The 16,405-nt window shown below is 40.9% G+C and overlaps 1 protein-coding gene across 16 annotated transcripts in view; it reads right to left on the bottom strand.

Annotated features, from left to right (window-relative positions):
• Window positions 1-14,857, bottom strand: part of SCEL (sciellin) — a 169,363-nt gene extending 154,506 nt beyond the window's left edge. For 4 of the 16 annotated variants that reach the window (XM_055359651.2, XM_055359653.2, XM_055359650.2 and 1 more), the window contains exon 1: window positions 13,999-14,490. The gene's annotated coding sequence lies outside the window, so the exon portion shown is untranslated. Of the gene's footprint in view, window positions 1-13,998 lie in introns of all 16 variants that reach the window. The other 12 variants (XM_055359658.2, XM_055359664.2, XM_055359654.2 and 9 more) reach the window with 11 other exon arrangements.
• Between the last annotated feature and the right edge of the window lie 1,548 nt (window positions 14,858-16,405).

Here is a 16,405-nt window from a genome sequence, read left to right as displayed (position 1 = left end):
TGGCTGCCGCCTCCACCCCCAAATGTTGTCCAAATATATTCTGGGTGGTGTGTGCTTCCTTGTGTCCCAGTTTCTCATAGTCTCAAGAGAAGATGGACCTGATTGGCAGAGCCCAGCCCCATGCCTTAACAGCAAGAACCCTGGAGAGGTGAGTAGCTGGATGGCATCAGAGGGAGAACATTTCCCAAACATAAAGAGTGGGTTCTGATACCTGGATGGCAAAAAAGAAATTGGTAAATCTCCATCATACTGGCTTTATGAGAAATGATAAGGTCTGTGAATATAGACAGCCCCAGTTTCAGTTTGTGTACTTTCTTCACTTTCTATTTGACATTGGGCAAGTTCATCTCTCCGAGCTTTGTTTTTTCTCGTAAGTAAAAAGGATATGAACCTTCCCTTGCAGAAATTAAAAAGTAAGTTATGTGGATAAGATAATTCAAAAAGTGAAAGCTATTACTTGAAAAGATAATTGAGATATATATAATATTTTGTGAGGCCTCATCTTGGTAAAATATTCAACTTTTCATATATTTATGCTTATTCTCCCTAACTAGGGGATCATGTTTTATACTAGTTTGTATGTTTTATACTAGTTTGTATTTCAACAGAACAGTAAACACACAGATACATACACGTGCACTTAATAAATGAACTAATATCCCAGATTATAAAATAAAATGAGAAATAGCGAACACTGATGCAAAAAACTGAAGAGGATACAAAAAAAATGGAAAGCTATTCCATATTCATGGATTGGAAGATTAATATTGTTAAAATGTTTATACCACCCAAAGCAATCTACAGATTGAATGTCATCTCCATCAGAATATCGATGACATTCTTCACAGAAACAGAAAAAAAAAAATCCTAACCATTTACATAGAACCACAAAAGACCCAGAATAACCAAAGCTATCCTGAGAAAAAACAACAAAATGAAAGGAATCACATTACCTGACTTCACAAATTACACTACAGAGCTATAGTAATCAATACATCATGATACTGGCATAAAAACAGACACATAGACTAATGAAACAGAATAGAGAATCCATAAATAAATCTATACATCTACAGTGAACTAGTTTTTTACAGAGGTGCCAAGAATGTATACATTGGGGAAAGGACAGTCTCTTCAACAAGTGGTACTTGGAAAACTGGATATCCATATGCAGAAGAATGAAACTAGACCCATATGTCTTGCCATACACAAAAATAAAATCAAAACGGATTAAAGACTTAAATATAAGACTTCAAACTATGAAACTACTAAAAGAAAACTATTGAGAAACTCTCCAGGACATTGGTCTGGGCAAAGATTTCTTGAGTAATATCCCACAAGCACAAGCAACCAAAGCAAAAATGGACAAATGAAATCACATGAAGTTTAAAAACCTCTACACTGCAAAGAAAACAGTCAACAAAGTGAAGAGACAACCCACAGAATGGGAGAAAATATTTGCAAACTATCCATTAATCTCTTGTCAATACTTTACAAGAACCCCATTCTGTGGGGTTCTGTGGGGTGTTGTTGACTACAGTCAACAATAATTTATTGTACATTTAAAAATAACTAAAAGTAATGGATTGCTTGTAACACGAAGAAATGATAAATTCTTGAGGTGATGGATACCCCATTTACTCTGATGTGATTATTATGCATTTTATGTCTCTGTATCAAAATATCTCATGTACCCCATAAATATAATATACCTACTATGTACCCACAAAAATTTTTTAAAAAAACATTTTAATGAGCGACAACAATGCTTCATTCTATAGCAGTGAATCAAAGAATATATGGATATAGGGTATGTTCCACTGCAAGTCTGAAGTGGATTTCTAGGGGGCCTCCATTGATGACTCCTTTTATGGACTGATGCTTGTGTGTCTCCAAACTTTACATGTTGAAACCTAATCTCCAGTGTGACGGTATTTGGAGATGGGGCCTTTAGAGGGTGATTAGGTCATGAGAGATAATCTTCGTAAATGATATTAGTGCCATTAAAAGGTACTGAGGTATAGTGCTGAACACCAGGTATTCTGCAGAGGCACAATAAAATTTTAAAGAGTTTATTTGAGCAAACTGATTTGTGAATCAGGAGCTCCAAACCATGAGTGGTTTGGGGGCTCCTTTGGAGAAGCATTAAAGACAGACTCTTAGAGAGTGAATACAGATGTAAAACAATTTGGTTATAGTTATACAGTTGCCTTACTATTTTGTCTATCTTGTTGGAAAGTCCCTAGTTATATAGTTATATAACTATAATTTAGTTGGCAGCTTCTGATTGTTTAGCCTTAAGTTTCATTTCTGTTTAATATAGGCATTTATAAGAAATAGCTCAAGTTAACTTTTGTTTATATTTGCAAATCAAGCCAGGTTAAGGTCAGTTACAAAGGCTAACTGGCTTTGTCTGCTCAGGGATTCTGCAGGCCTGGCTTTCTGTTTTAATTTATTTTAACAGTGCCCTTATTAAAGGGACCCAGAGAGACCCCTTACCCTTTTCACCATGTGAATACAGCACGAAGACAGTCATCTACGAACGAGGAAGCAGACTCTCACTAGACACTAAATCTGCCAGTGCCTTGACCTTGGACTTCCCAGCCTCCAGAACTGTGAGAAATACATTTCTGTTGTTTATGAGCCACCAGTCTAATGCAGTTTGTATAGCAACCTAAAAGAACTGAGACAACTACAAAATGACAGATATCTTATTCTGCATCACACTGGGCTCCAAAAGACCACCAAGTGTGAATAACCCCAACTGTACATCACTATTATAAACCACTCAATAAAAAGTTTCAACTATCTGAACTAAGTCAACCCAAGGAAAAACAAATGGCAGTATCTGCAAATAATTAGTAACAAGAGTAGTATGTTTCTTGTACGCATAAAAAAATCATGCCACTAAGACTAGCTCTGAGTTAATAGTAATGCAGTAAGAAATATTTTAAAGTATACATAATTTTCTATTTACTCATTCACAATAACGAAGAATGCATCCACTAGATAATTAACTTCCTAAAGTATAAATCTGATCATTTCCCTGTCTTCTTCAAATTCTCCACTGATTCTCAAAATAGACCCCTAGACCTATGAGAATGGAGATTATACATGAAACACAGGTAAATGAAACCTGATTTAAATATTTTTAAATTTATTTTACACTTAATCAGTGATTAAATGTAAATATGTGAAATATTTACAGTGAAAATAGTGGTTTTTTCCGACTGTCACTAACAAATATTAAAGATGCTATCCTCAACGGAAAAAACGAAAAATGGCTTCCTAGTTCTCCTACTACAGTATGACCTTGGCAAGTCACTTGACATCTCCAAGTTCAGTTCCTACATTGCAAAATGAAGAAATTGGACAACATCCTTTCCAGCTCTGAAAGGTTGTCATCTCTACTTTGCCAATGTCCACTGGCTCCATGCTCCACGCCACCTAAAGTGGGCTCCATTTCCATTTGCCTTGATCAATCAAGGCAATCAGCCACAGGAGATAAAACATAAATTGTAAAGTTGCCAATTCTGAGTCATATAAGCAAAAATAATCTAGTTACTCAGCATTTCCATAATGCTTTATTATATTTTTCAAACAATGTTTGGCCATCAATCAACACAAACCATAGTCATAAACCATAAAAGAAGACACAGAGACCAATGAAATTAATGTTGACAAAACTCACCCAACAGGTCAAAAGCAGAGAAAATTACATGTTAACATTATGAGTGAATGATCATACTGTGTGAGCCCACGCATTTCTGGTACAGAGTTGTATAACATAACAGGTAACAGAAGGACATCACAATCTGGATTGGACCTTACTTGTGGGGTCCTCTTCTCCTCTCTACCCCACTCACACTGGCTTACTTGGAGCTGGGAGGATGTCTACCTGACAGCCACGAACCACTATACTGACCCTCCCATTTATCCCTCTTTTTTACAGTTAAATAGTTCATTCACCCTCCCCTGAGCTTTTGTTATGCCTGCCAATGTTTCACATCACCTCAAATAAATCAATAATTGAATGCCCCCCTCCCCCGCCCCAGCCATCTCCTCTACTGCCATTGCCTATATGGCCTCAGCTCTTCTTTGTTCTGCTCCAGGCACACAACCTCTCTTCCCTATCACACATGGTGGATGCCTCAGAGCATCTTCCCTCCCTCCTCTGTTCCTCCTTAGACTCTGCCACCCATCGTGTATCTGCCAGCTCCATCTCTGTCACTACTCGCTCCTCCAGCCCTAGTGGCCCCCATCATGGCTCAGCCTTCCCCAAACGTGGTGCTTTATCTTACTATGTGGGACTCCCTCGGGACCTCATAGCAGCAACCCAGTGGCTTTGGCCTGGCATCCCCCAGACCCACTTCCCTCTTTTTATTAAAATCTCAACCAGGAGGAACAGAGCAAGATAGCAGAATAGAAGCCTTCACCGATTGCCTCACCTCCCCAAGCAAGGACACCAACTTATCAACTATCTACACACAAAAAATGTAACTTTATAAGAACCAAACCTCAGATGAGCACTTATAGTACCTAGTTTTAACATCATATCACTGAAAGAAGCACTGAAGAGGTAGGATAAACAGCCCTGAATGGATAAAGAAAATGTAGTACTTATATAATACTCAGCTATTAAAAAATGAGATGCTGTCATTTGCAACAACATGGATGAAACTAGAGATCATTATGTTAAGCGAAAGAAGCCAGACACAGAAAGACAAACATCACATCTTCTCACTTCTTTGTGGGATCTAAAATCAAAACAATTGAACTTGTAGAGATAGAGAGTAGAAGGATGGTAACCAAAGCCTGGGAAGGGTAAGTGGGGAAGGGGGGGATGGGAATGGGTAATGGGTATAAAAAAATAGTAAAAAAAAAAAAAAAAAAAAAAAAGAATAAGACCCAGTATTTGATAGCACAACAGGGTGACTATAGTCAGTAATGATTTAATTGTACATTTTAAAATAACTAAAAGTATAACTGATTGTTGTAACACAAAGGATAAATGCTTGAGGAGATAGATATCCCTTTTTCCATGATGTGAATATTACATATTGCATGCCTATATCAAAACACCTCATGTACCCTGTAAATATATACACCTACTATGTACCCACAAAAATTAAAATTAAAAATTAAAAAAAAAATTGAACCAGATTAAAAGTGACACTATTGGGCAGTGACCAAACCTTAATTTGGGGTAAGGAAATAACCTGTAGAATTATAAAATATAACTTTTTCTCTTAAACAATAGTAACCTACTAGGGATGACACTTCTGAAAATTAATAATTAAGTTTTTCAATGAAAATATAATGAAATCATGCTTTATTCAACAGATATTGAGTGCCTTATATGTCCTGGACATCAAAAGATGAAAAAGACATATTCTTAAACTCAGAAAGTATACATCGTGCTAAGAGAGGTAGATGTGCAAGCAACTAAACAATGATGACATAGTTGCTGAAGTAGAGGCATGATTTAGGTGGAAGAAAATACAAAACAAGGTGCTGCTCTGGCATAGCTCCACCATACATGGTATTTACTTCAAGATATTAAAATTATGGTGTCTCTGTTTCTCCCTTTAAATTATAGGCTTTTGAGGAACCAAACCATGTCTGTGACATTTTTTTATATCTCAAGCATCTAGAAAATACTATGCCTTGCATATAGTAATCACTCAATAAGTGTTGACCTGAATAGAGAATGAACTGCATTGTTACTTCTGCCTAAGACACAGGGAAGACTCATGGATGGATTTTCAGAGGAGGTAACATCAACGCTAGATTTTAAAAGATGAATTGGACAGTACTGGAAATCCTAACCCGAGCAACCAGGCAAGAGAAAGAAATAAAAGGTATTCATATAGGAAGAGAGGAAATCAAACTCTCTCTCTTTGCAGACTATATGATTTTACACCTAGAAAACCCCATAGTCTCTTCCCAAAAGCTCCTAGATCATCTGATGAACATCTTCAGCAAGGTTTCAGCATACAGAATTGATGTACAAAAATCAGTAGCATTTCTACACACAAACAACATCCAAGCTGAAAGCCAAATCAAGAATGTAATCTCATTCACAACAGCCACAAAAAATAAATAAATAAAATAAAATACTTAGGAATACAGTTAATCAGGAAGGTGAAAGATCTCTACAACAAGAATTACAAAACACTGCTCAAAGAAAACAGAGATGACACAAACAAATAAAAAAAATTCCATGCTTATGGATAGGAAGAATTAACATTGTGAAAATGGCCATACTGTTCAAAGCAATTTACAGATTCAATGAGATTCCTACCAAACTATCAATCACATTGTTCACAGAATTGGAAAAAAACTATTATAAAATTTATATACAATCAAAAAAGAGCCCAAATAGCCTAAGCAATCCTAATAAAAAGAACAAAGCTGGAGGGATCGCATTACCTGACTTAAAACTATGCTACAAGGCCACAGTAACCAAAACAGCATGGTACTGTTACAAAAGCAGACACAAGGACCAATGGAACAGAATAGAGGCCCAGAAATAAAGCCACATACCTATGACCATCTGATCTTCAACAAAGTCAACAAAAACAAGCAATGGGGAAAGGACACCCTGTTCAATAAATGGTTTGGGCATAACTGGCTAGCCATATGCAGAAGATTGAAACTGGACCCCTTCCTTACACCATATACAAAAATCAGCTTAAGATGGATTAAAAACTTAAATGGAAAACCTAAAACTATAAAAACCCTGGAAGAAAACCTAGGAAATACCATTCTGAACATAGGCCCTGCAAAGATTTCATGACAAAGATGCCAAAAGCAATTGCAACAAAAACAAAAATTGACACATAGGATCTAACTAAACTAAAATTGGCAAATGGAACCTAATGGCAGAGCAAAAGAAGCTATCAACAGAGTAAAGAGACAACCTACAGAATGGGAGAAATTATTTGCAAACTATGTATCTGACAAAGGTCTAATATCCAGAATGTATAAGGAAGTTAAACAAATAAACAAGCAAAAAACAAATGACCCCATTAAAAAGTGGGCAAAGGACATGAAGACACTTTTCAAAAGAAGATATACATGTGGCCAACAAGCATATGAAAAAATGCTCAACATCACTCATCGTTAGAGAAATGCAAATAAAAACCACAGTGAGATACCATCTCACACCAGTCAGAATGGCTATTATTAAAAATTTGAAAAATAGCAGATGCTGGTGAAGTTGTGGAGAAAAGGGCACAGATATACACTGCTGGTAGAAATGTAAATTATTTCAGCCATTGTGGAAAGCAGTCAGGTGATTTCTCAAAGAACTTGAAACAGAACTATCATTTGACCCAGCAATCCCATTACTGGGTATATACCCAAAGGAATATAAATCATTCTACCATGAAGACACATGCAGAGGTGTTCATTGCAGCACTATTCACAATAGCAAACACATGGAATCAACCTAAATGCCCATCAACAATAGAATAAAGAAAATAGGGTACATATACACCATGGAATACTACACAGCTATAAAAAAGAATGAAACCATGTCATTTGCAGCAACATGATGGAGCTAGAGGCCATTATCCATGGCTCACGCCTGTAATCCCAGCACTTTGGGAGGCCGAAATGGGTGGATCACGAGGTCGGGAGATCAAGACCAACCTGGCCAACATGGTGAAACCCCATCTCTACTAAGAAAAATACAAAAAAATTAGCCAGGTGTGGTGGCCGGCACCTGTAGTCCCAGCTACTAGGGAGGCTGAGGCAGGAGAATGGCATGAACCCGGAAGGCAGAGTTTGCAGTGAGTCAAGATTGCCCCACTGCACTCCAGCCTGGGCAACAGAGCGAGACTCCATCTCAAAATAAATAAATAAATAAATAAATATAAGAAAAGAAAACTAACAGAGGAACAGAAAACCAAATACCACATGTTCTTACTTATAAGTGGGAGCTAAACATTCAACACACATGAGCACAAAAAAAAGAACTATAGACACTGGGGCCTACTTGAGGGTGGAATGTAGTAGAAGGGTAAGGATAAGAAAACCACCTATCAGGTACTATGTTTATTACCTGGATGAGGAAATAATCTGTACACCAAACCCCTGTGACACGCAATTTGCCTATAGAACAAACATGCACACATACCCCTGAACCTAAAATGAAAGTTAAAAAATTAATGTAATTTAAAAATAGAAGATGAATTGAAATATTTTATGAAGATAAAGGACTAGGATTTGCAAAACTTTGGGAGACATAAAATAATAATTGCAATAATAACAGCTAACATTTAATATGTCAGGAATTATGCTCAGCACTTATATGCATTTTCCTTTCTTACACCAACCATGTGTCGTAATTACAGTTTTCACAGATGAAGAAACTGGGGCATGCAGTGGTTAAGAAATGAAGTCACAGGACAGGTGAGTGATGAAGCTGGGATTTGAATCCCAGGGACACCCATGATTCTCTGACTCAAGAGCCTGTGAACTAGGTAATACTACATTCTCCTCCAAAATTGTGCCAGCTCCAGTGTCACAAGCAACCCAGTACCTATGGTCACCCATTGTCTCACCGTTCCTCAGAGTGGATATCCATCTGTCCTTTCTACTCACATGACTCCACCATTTTCATGACATGACTTCCCTATCTCCCAGCTGCTCTTTTAATCTATTTCATCTTTGCTTCTCTCTGCTATTGCGTCTCTGTTCCTCCTGCTTTCTACTTCTCTCTCTCTGTGTCTCACATTCATGCTCTCCAACAGAGTGCCTCATTGTGTTAGAGTAACCATCTGTAGCCACCATTCATTGGTTTGGGCTATCCAGCACCCAACTCTTGTTGACATTCCAATTTCCTTTTGGAGGAATCTCCAACTACGTAGATGTAGAAATGGAATCCACATTCCACACAGTAGCCAATGGGCCAACGCTCTCTCTTCCTGCCCAGCCCAGCTATGGAACACACATGTCACTTGGCCTCTTCCTATCAGACAAGTGTAGAGACAGCTCTGGGCCACCCCATTGAAGAAGCAGCAGCAGAGGCAGCAAGCTGAACCTGTTGCTCCTCAGATGTAACGTTTGCTGTGCTCCCATGCACAGCCCCAAAGCACTTCGGTTTCTGTCTCTTTTCAAAGCAAGGTCCTCCAAGCTCCTGTAGATATGTGAGACACAGATATCCTTCTAGGGAATCCCGCGTTGAGGTTAAATTTGCCAGAATTATTTTCTATCGCTGGCAAACAGGAACCCAAACAGAACTCAGGCATTAATGTAGTTTTGGCTGTCATATCTGAGCTGCTTCGGCTGCCACTCTTATCCATAATCCAATCCAATGAGGCCAGGGTAGCAGGACCACATGACCAAAATCATCACAGCTTCTGTTCAAGGGGCCATTTGTGGCCTCTGTATTCTGGAGGGAACTGGGGGCTGTTATTTGGACTCTCAGAACTTAAATCAATACCCTGGGAGAAACTGAGTCATGTTTATATGTCGAGGGGATTAAGCCAGTGACCAATGGGAGATGAAAGATACATGAGAGAGAAGAGACAAGGATGCAGCAAGGGCTCTGAGGAAATGGGAGCGAGGTGGAGAGACTGGTCTCAGAAAATAAGAGAAAAAAATAAAAAAGGAGTCTTTTTGCTCTACCCCACCCACTCCTGAGAAAGGAGGTAAGGGCAAGATTGCAAAGTTAAGTATGCTTACTGAATAGAAGGAACTTGAAGGAGTTATTGTAAATAGATCCTGCTTCCTCCGTGAGGTAAGAGACAAGGGCATCTGCTGAAAGTGAATGTAGGGAGTCAGGAGCGGGGGAGGGGGAGGACTTGCAGAGACGGATGAAAACTTGGAAAAGCCACAATTAGAAACAGGGGAGGGAACCTACTGGGAACTGGCAATCAAGCTGCACTGAGGCAACTGTCTTTTATTTGCATTTGCTAATAGCAATTAGCCACTTTTTGAACAAAGACCCAGACAAAGGGAGACACAAACCTTCCCTGAAATTGTTCAATGAAAAAATCAGGGACTCGCAAACTCTAGCAAATTTCACAGAAGAACCTTTAACCTAACTTTTCAATTTTGCAATTGTACAGCTCTGGAACTTTTCAGAGGGATTTCCTTTGCTGTCCAGAAGGAAAATATTATTGAACTAAAAAATTTTGAGACAATAGAAATTTGTTAAGAAATCTGGATTTTGTCTGATTCAGTTCTTTTTGACATTAAGAGGTTGATCTACTTTGTATAGAAGAGTGTTAAAGAAAACGTAGACAAAAGGCATTTAGGACCCTTATAGAAGTATTAAGTAGTGATACATGAAAACATTTATTTACAGTGGGCTTTGTTTTCATTGATTAAAAAAAAAAGGAACCACCAAAACTGTTCTTGCTAGAATTCAAAAAGACAATGAAAAGCTCATCTCCATAGTCTCTGAGGAATAAAATAGCTTGGGTGTGGTTATGTTTGGTGATTTAGCATGCTGAGTTAATTATTTTTCTTTTCTTTTCTTGAGACAGGGTCTCTCTCTGTTGCCCAGGCTGGAGTGCAGTGGCACCATCACAGCTCACTGTAACCTTGAACTCCTGGGCTCAAATGATCCACCCATCTCAGCCTCCCGAGTAGCTGGGACTACAGGCACATGCACCACCAAGTTTGACTTTTTTGGGGAAGCGGGGATGAGTGTCTTACTAGGTTTCCCAGGCTAGTTTGGAACTCCAGGGCTCAAGCGATTTTCCTGCCTTGGCTTCCCAAAGCACTGGGATTACAGGTGTGAGCCACTGCGCCTGGCCACCAAATTAATTCTTTAAAAAATGTCCTCCCTCTGGTTTTGGCAAGCAACTGAACTCAGCTGAGACATAAATCTGTAGTCTTCGTTTTAGATTGCAGCTGAATTCATGAAGTAAAAATGTGCTTCTGACATGGTATTTTAAAAAAATGAACAACTGCTCTGTCTCAGCTGGCATGTCCTAAAAGAAGACAGCATCTGGATAAAATTCAACATAGAATTTTAGCTTTTGTGGCATTTTGAATAAAAACAGTTGGCCAAACAACTACCTATTTAAATTATTGAAAGCTGATGATTACAAATAATACTTCTGGCTGATAATTAGAGTGGAAGTAGAAATCATTCAGAATACTATGAGGTTGGACAGGATTCCAGAATTAGTTTTCCCTTAAATAGAGTGTTGCAGACAAAAGCAGTTTGGTCTTCAAAGAGCGAGTATTCTTAAACCATTGCATTCACCAATGGGGCCTATGAAGATGTGGGTTAATTTACTTAACACTTCAGAGGTTTGGAGTTTTCAGACAGCCGCAAAGATGAGGCCAAATTGAGACTAAAATTGCTCATTCTTCTCTTGTTCTTTTCAAACACAATAACATCACGTTCTTAAAAGATGACTTGCCATACAGAGCTTTTTATTTGAGACCCAACACGGTAAAGAAACAAAGATACAATCCTCTTTGTAAAACAAAATGTAATTGAAAACAGCCACTAGAGGGCAGTGAAAATACTGGGGATGTTGCACTGTAAGTCCTTTGATCAGAACCTTAAAATGAAAGCTGTTTTGCAGGATTTTGAAAGCATTTGATTGTTTAGCAAATGAGAGACCTGAGGGGTGGGGGTGGGGGTAGAAGCAAGAGAAGAAAGTATCTTCTTGATCATATTAATGTAACATTAATGGAAGACAGCACTACCACGTCTGGCCCGAGCCTTAAGGACGACAGTTGTAGGACAGTGATTCAGCACAGATGATGTAATGAGGTCAGTCCCCCAATTCACTCTGTAATTTAACCCTGCCTACAATAGATCAAGGAGGCTGGGCAACCGTAACACAACAAAACACAAATCACTGGCATTCGACCTTACAGAACATTCAAAAGCAACAGTATTGGTAGGTTGTTTGCTGAGTGTGTGTGTGTGTGTGTATGTGTGTGTGTGTGTGTGTCTGTTTAATGCAAGCAATGTCTTTTTAAAAGATTGTGAAGTCAGAATTATTACTTTTAAAAAAAATTCCCACAGCTCCATTTAACCCACGCTATTTGTGGGAGGTGAGAAAGAAATGACTCACATGATCGCTAAAATGCTTGTGAAAATGCAGATAAAATGGTGACAGACATTGAAACATTCAGCTCTGATTCTTTAAAAATCCTTGCAAAAAGAGAATTGGGCTGGAGGTAGGGAGGGTACAATCAAGAATTAATTCTAAGCACTCTACAGAATCTTAGACCTTAAAGCTAGAAAGCATTTTAAGGTCCTCTGCATCACACAATATTTTCCATATTTCCAGCCTATAATTTTGCTTTTAGCCATTTCAAAGTAGAAAAATCTCTATACTGTGCTAGTACATCAAGAAGCAGTTCTCAAATCAGCTACCACTGAATTGACTATGGAAATGTGCCTGTAGATACAATTTGAAGGGGCAAAACCAACCAAAGAATCTTTAGGGACTCTAGGCATAGGTGTAATGAATAAGCACAGAAGTCATAGCCAACCCACTTTTATTTTCTAAAGCAGAGAACTCTGGCAACCAGTGTTGTGAGTTCCGTGGATGGCATGCTGGCTCCTTGAAGGAAAAGGCTCTTAGACACACTCAAGCTTGAACGATGATGAGAAATAACCATATCCTTATTCTTCAGAGTAAAATGATTCATCCTAACTTGTTGACAGTAAAGAGAAAAAGTGTGATTCTTAGGTCCATGACAGTTTCTCCAATCATCTATCTAAAACATAGCTGCGATTGATTTATTGAACATATTTACTCATATATTTTTGCCAATAAGTACATATTTTTCATATAGGCACACAGAAAAGCAAATCATATGATCTACTGTAAGAATCCGATGAGGATTTTTGTGACCACATTTTATTCTAACCTCTTTTCTAATAATCTGTGTGACCCTGGATTTGCCTTTTTCCCCCACTTCCATACAAGATTTGCATGGAAGCAGTAGAATCAGACAAGCCTAAAATATTTGGCCACTTGGATTCACTGGGGTCATTCTACTTACTGTAAGAGACAAGAGAACCCGAATTAGCAATTCTAATATTCCTGAAGAAGTCTTCATAAGCTATAATGGTTCTGAGTACCAAAGAGGTTTTGTATACCTGGTCCAGTTACTGCAGGGAAAGAACCTAGACTATACTATCTTACTTCCAGGACACATTGTAAAATAAATCAGTCACATGCAAGGGTAAAAGTTCTGATCCTAAAGTGCCTGCAAGTTTGGGATGCTTTGGGGCCCTGTCAAAATGTGCAGTGGAATAGATTCTAGGAATTTCCCTCTGAAGCTTCCTTACTCTTTCCAGAAGAGAGATGTGTACCCTCATGGTTTCTAACTACCTTACAGATGGCCCTGACCATTTCATATTATAATTATTGTACATTCCTAAAGAGTGTGGTCATGTTACATGGGTAGCTAGTCAGGCATGAGCAGAGCAGGAGAGGGCTCCCTACCTACCACCAGTAATGTCAGGTGATCATTAGGTGATGGTCAGGTGGTTGTTAACTGTCTCTCTAAAATAATAATTGGTTGCAGCCAGTGCCAGGGAAAGGCAGTCTTCCAATATAAAGAAAAAACCTGGAACTGGTGATCAGTAGCTTCTCAATAAGATCTCAGGGGCTGGGCAAGTGGGCTCAAGCATGTGCATTAAGAAGCAAAATGGTGGAGTTTAACTGGTATATGACCCTCTAGGGTTCTAGGGGCAATCAACTGCTAAGGGAAGAATGCCTCAAGTAAGCATGCATATAATTCCAGTAAACACACCGTGCATGCTCACCTCCCAAGCGCTAGCAGGCCACTGCGCATGCCAACAGCCTTCCCTAAGGGAAGAATCCTGTGAGAAGGGACACAAGACGCTGGAAGTGTGCCAACATATAAAAACCTAAGTCAAAAGTCAACCACACGCTTGATCTTTCATGTTGCCCACTTGGCTCTCTTCCAAGTGTCCTTTACTTTCTTTTATTTCTCCTCTAGAGCTTTTTAATAAACTTTCACTCCTGCTCTAAAACTTACCTCAGGCCGGGCGCGGTGGCTCATGCCTGTAAACCCAGTGGGAGGTAACAGCATGCTGGCAGCCCTCACAGCCCTTCGCTCGCTCTTGGCGCCTCCTCAGCCTTGGCGCCCACTCTGGCCGCGCTTAAGGAGCCCTTCAACCCGCTGCTGCACTGTGGGAGCCACTTTCTGGGCTGGCCAAGGCCAGAGGCGGCTCCCTCTGCTTGCCGGGAGGTGTGGAAGGAAAGGCGGGGGCGGGAACCGGGGCTGCACGCGGTGCTTGTGGGCCACCGCGAGTTCCGGGTGGGCGTGGGCTCGGCGGGCCCCGCACTCGGAGCTGCCCGCCGGCCAGCGGGCCGGGGCAGTGAGGGGCTTAGCACCTGGGCCAGTAGCTGCTGTGCTGAATTTTTCGCCGGGCCTTAGCTGCCTTCCCGCCGGCCAGGGCTCGCTCGGGACCTGCAGCCCGCCGCCATGCCTGAGCCTCCCCCGCACTTCTTGGGCTCCTGCGCGGCCCCAGCCTCCGGGACAAGCGCCGCCCCCTGTTCCACAGCGCCCAGTCCCGTCCACCACCCAAGGGCTGAGGAGTGCGGGCGCACGGCCTGGGATTGGCAGCGAGCTCCACCTGCGGCCCCTGTGCGGGATCCACTGGGTGAAGCCAGCCGGGCTGCTGAGTCTGGTGGGGACTTGGAGAACCTTTATGTCCAGCTAAGGGATTGTAAATACACCAATTGGCACTCTGTATCTAGCTCAAGGTTTGTAAACATACCAATCAGCACCCTGTGTCTAGCTCAGGGTTTGTGAATGCACCAATCGACACTCTGTATCTAGCTACTCTGGTGGGGACTTGGAGTACCTTTGTGTGGGCACTCTGTGTCTAGCTAATCTAGTGGGGACGTGGAGAACTTTTGCGTCTAGCTCAGGGATTGTAAACGCACCAATCAGCATCCTGTCAAAACGGACCAATCAGCTCTCTGTAAAATGGACCAATCAGCTCTCCATAAAATGGCCCAATCAGCAGGATGTGGGTGGGCCCAGATAAAAGAATAAAAAGCAGGCTGCTTGTGCCTAGTGGCCACCCGCTGGGGTGCCCTTTCATGCTGTGGAAGCTGTGTTCTTTTGGTCTTTGCAATAAATCTTGCTGCTGCTCACTCTTTGAGTCCACACTGCCTTTATGAGCTGTAACACTCACGGGGAAGGTCTTCAGCTTCACTCCTGAAGCCAGGAAGACCACGAACCCACCAGGAGGAATGAGCAACTCCAGACGTGCTGCCTTAAGAGCTGTAACACTCACCGTGAAGGTCTGCAGCTTCCCTCCTGAGCCAGTGAGACCAGGAACCCACCAGGAGGAAGAAACTCTGAACACATCTGAACATCAGAAGGAACAAACTCTGGTTACGCCACCATTAAGAACTGTAACACTCACCACAAGGGTCCACGGCTTCATTCTTGAAGTCAGTGAGACCAAGAACCCACCAATTCCGGAGACACCAGCACTTTGGGAGGCTGAGGCGGGTGGATCACGAGGTCAGGAGTTCGAGACCATCCTGGCTAACATGGTGAAACCCCAACTCTACTAAAACTACAAAAAATTAACTGGGCGTGGTGGCACACGCTTGTAGTCCCAGCTACGCGGGAGACTGAGGCAAGGGAATCTCTTGAACCCGGGAAGCGGAAGTTGCAGCGAGCTGAGATCGCGCCGCTGCACTCCAGCCCCGGCGATAGAGGGAGACTCCGTCTCAAAAAAAAAGACAAAAAAACAAAAAATAAAACTTAGTTGCTCCTTTTGCCTTATGCCTTTCAGTGGAATTCTTTCTTCCAAGGAGGCAAGAATTGAAGTTGTTACAGACCCATATGGATTCACTGCAGGTCATAGTCATGTCTCACACATTTCTCAATTGACCAGGACTATCTTGCTCAACAGTAGCTGAATAAAAGTGGACTGAATGAATGAGATTGCAATGCGGAAGGTAAGCAACAGATGGGGGTCACCCAACACTCTTACCTGAGCACCTTGATTGTAATATACTCCAATCCATGATCCAGAGGCAAAACCCAGGGCTTCCACTCATTCATAGTGTCTGTGTTGACACAACCTACCCCTGCCTGATGTGCCAGCTGTTCAGCCTCTTTGCCAATGACAGTCAGCCTTGAGGTTCTTGAACACCACTGGACAGTGTTAACTGATATTCCTCAACAAGGCATCTCTCACATTGAAGATGCTATATACAAAAGGAAGGAAGTGGGGGAAGGAAGGACGGACGGACAGACGGACTAGGTGGAAAAACATTAAGCTTAGTTTCTTGAATATAGGCAGACTGCTAATGCAGGCCATTTGTCGTTCCATTCTGAGCCCTTTCTGTCTCTCCATCTTCACCCTCAATAATGCCATTTGAATTGTCCATGCAGCTCACATGATGATAATTTTGTA

This window comes from Gorilla gorilla, chromosome 14, assembly GCF_029281585.2.
Source record: "Gorilla gorilla gorilla isolate KB3781 chromosome 14, NHGRI_mGorGor1-v2.1_pri, whole genome shotgun sequence".
Taxonomy (NCBI): Eukaryota; Metazoa; Chordata; class Mammalia; order Primates; family Hominidae; genus Gorilla; species Gorilla gorilla.
Note: the sequence above shows the minus strand (reverse complement) of the source record. Positions and strands in the feature narration are given on the sequence as shown.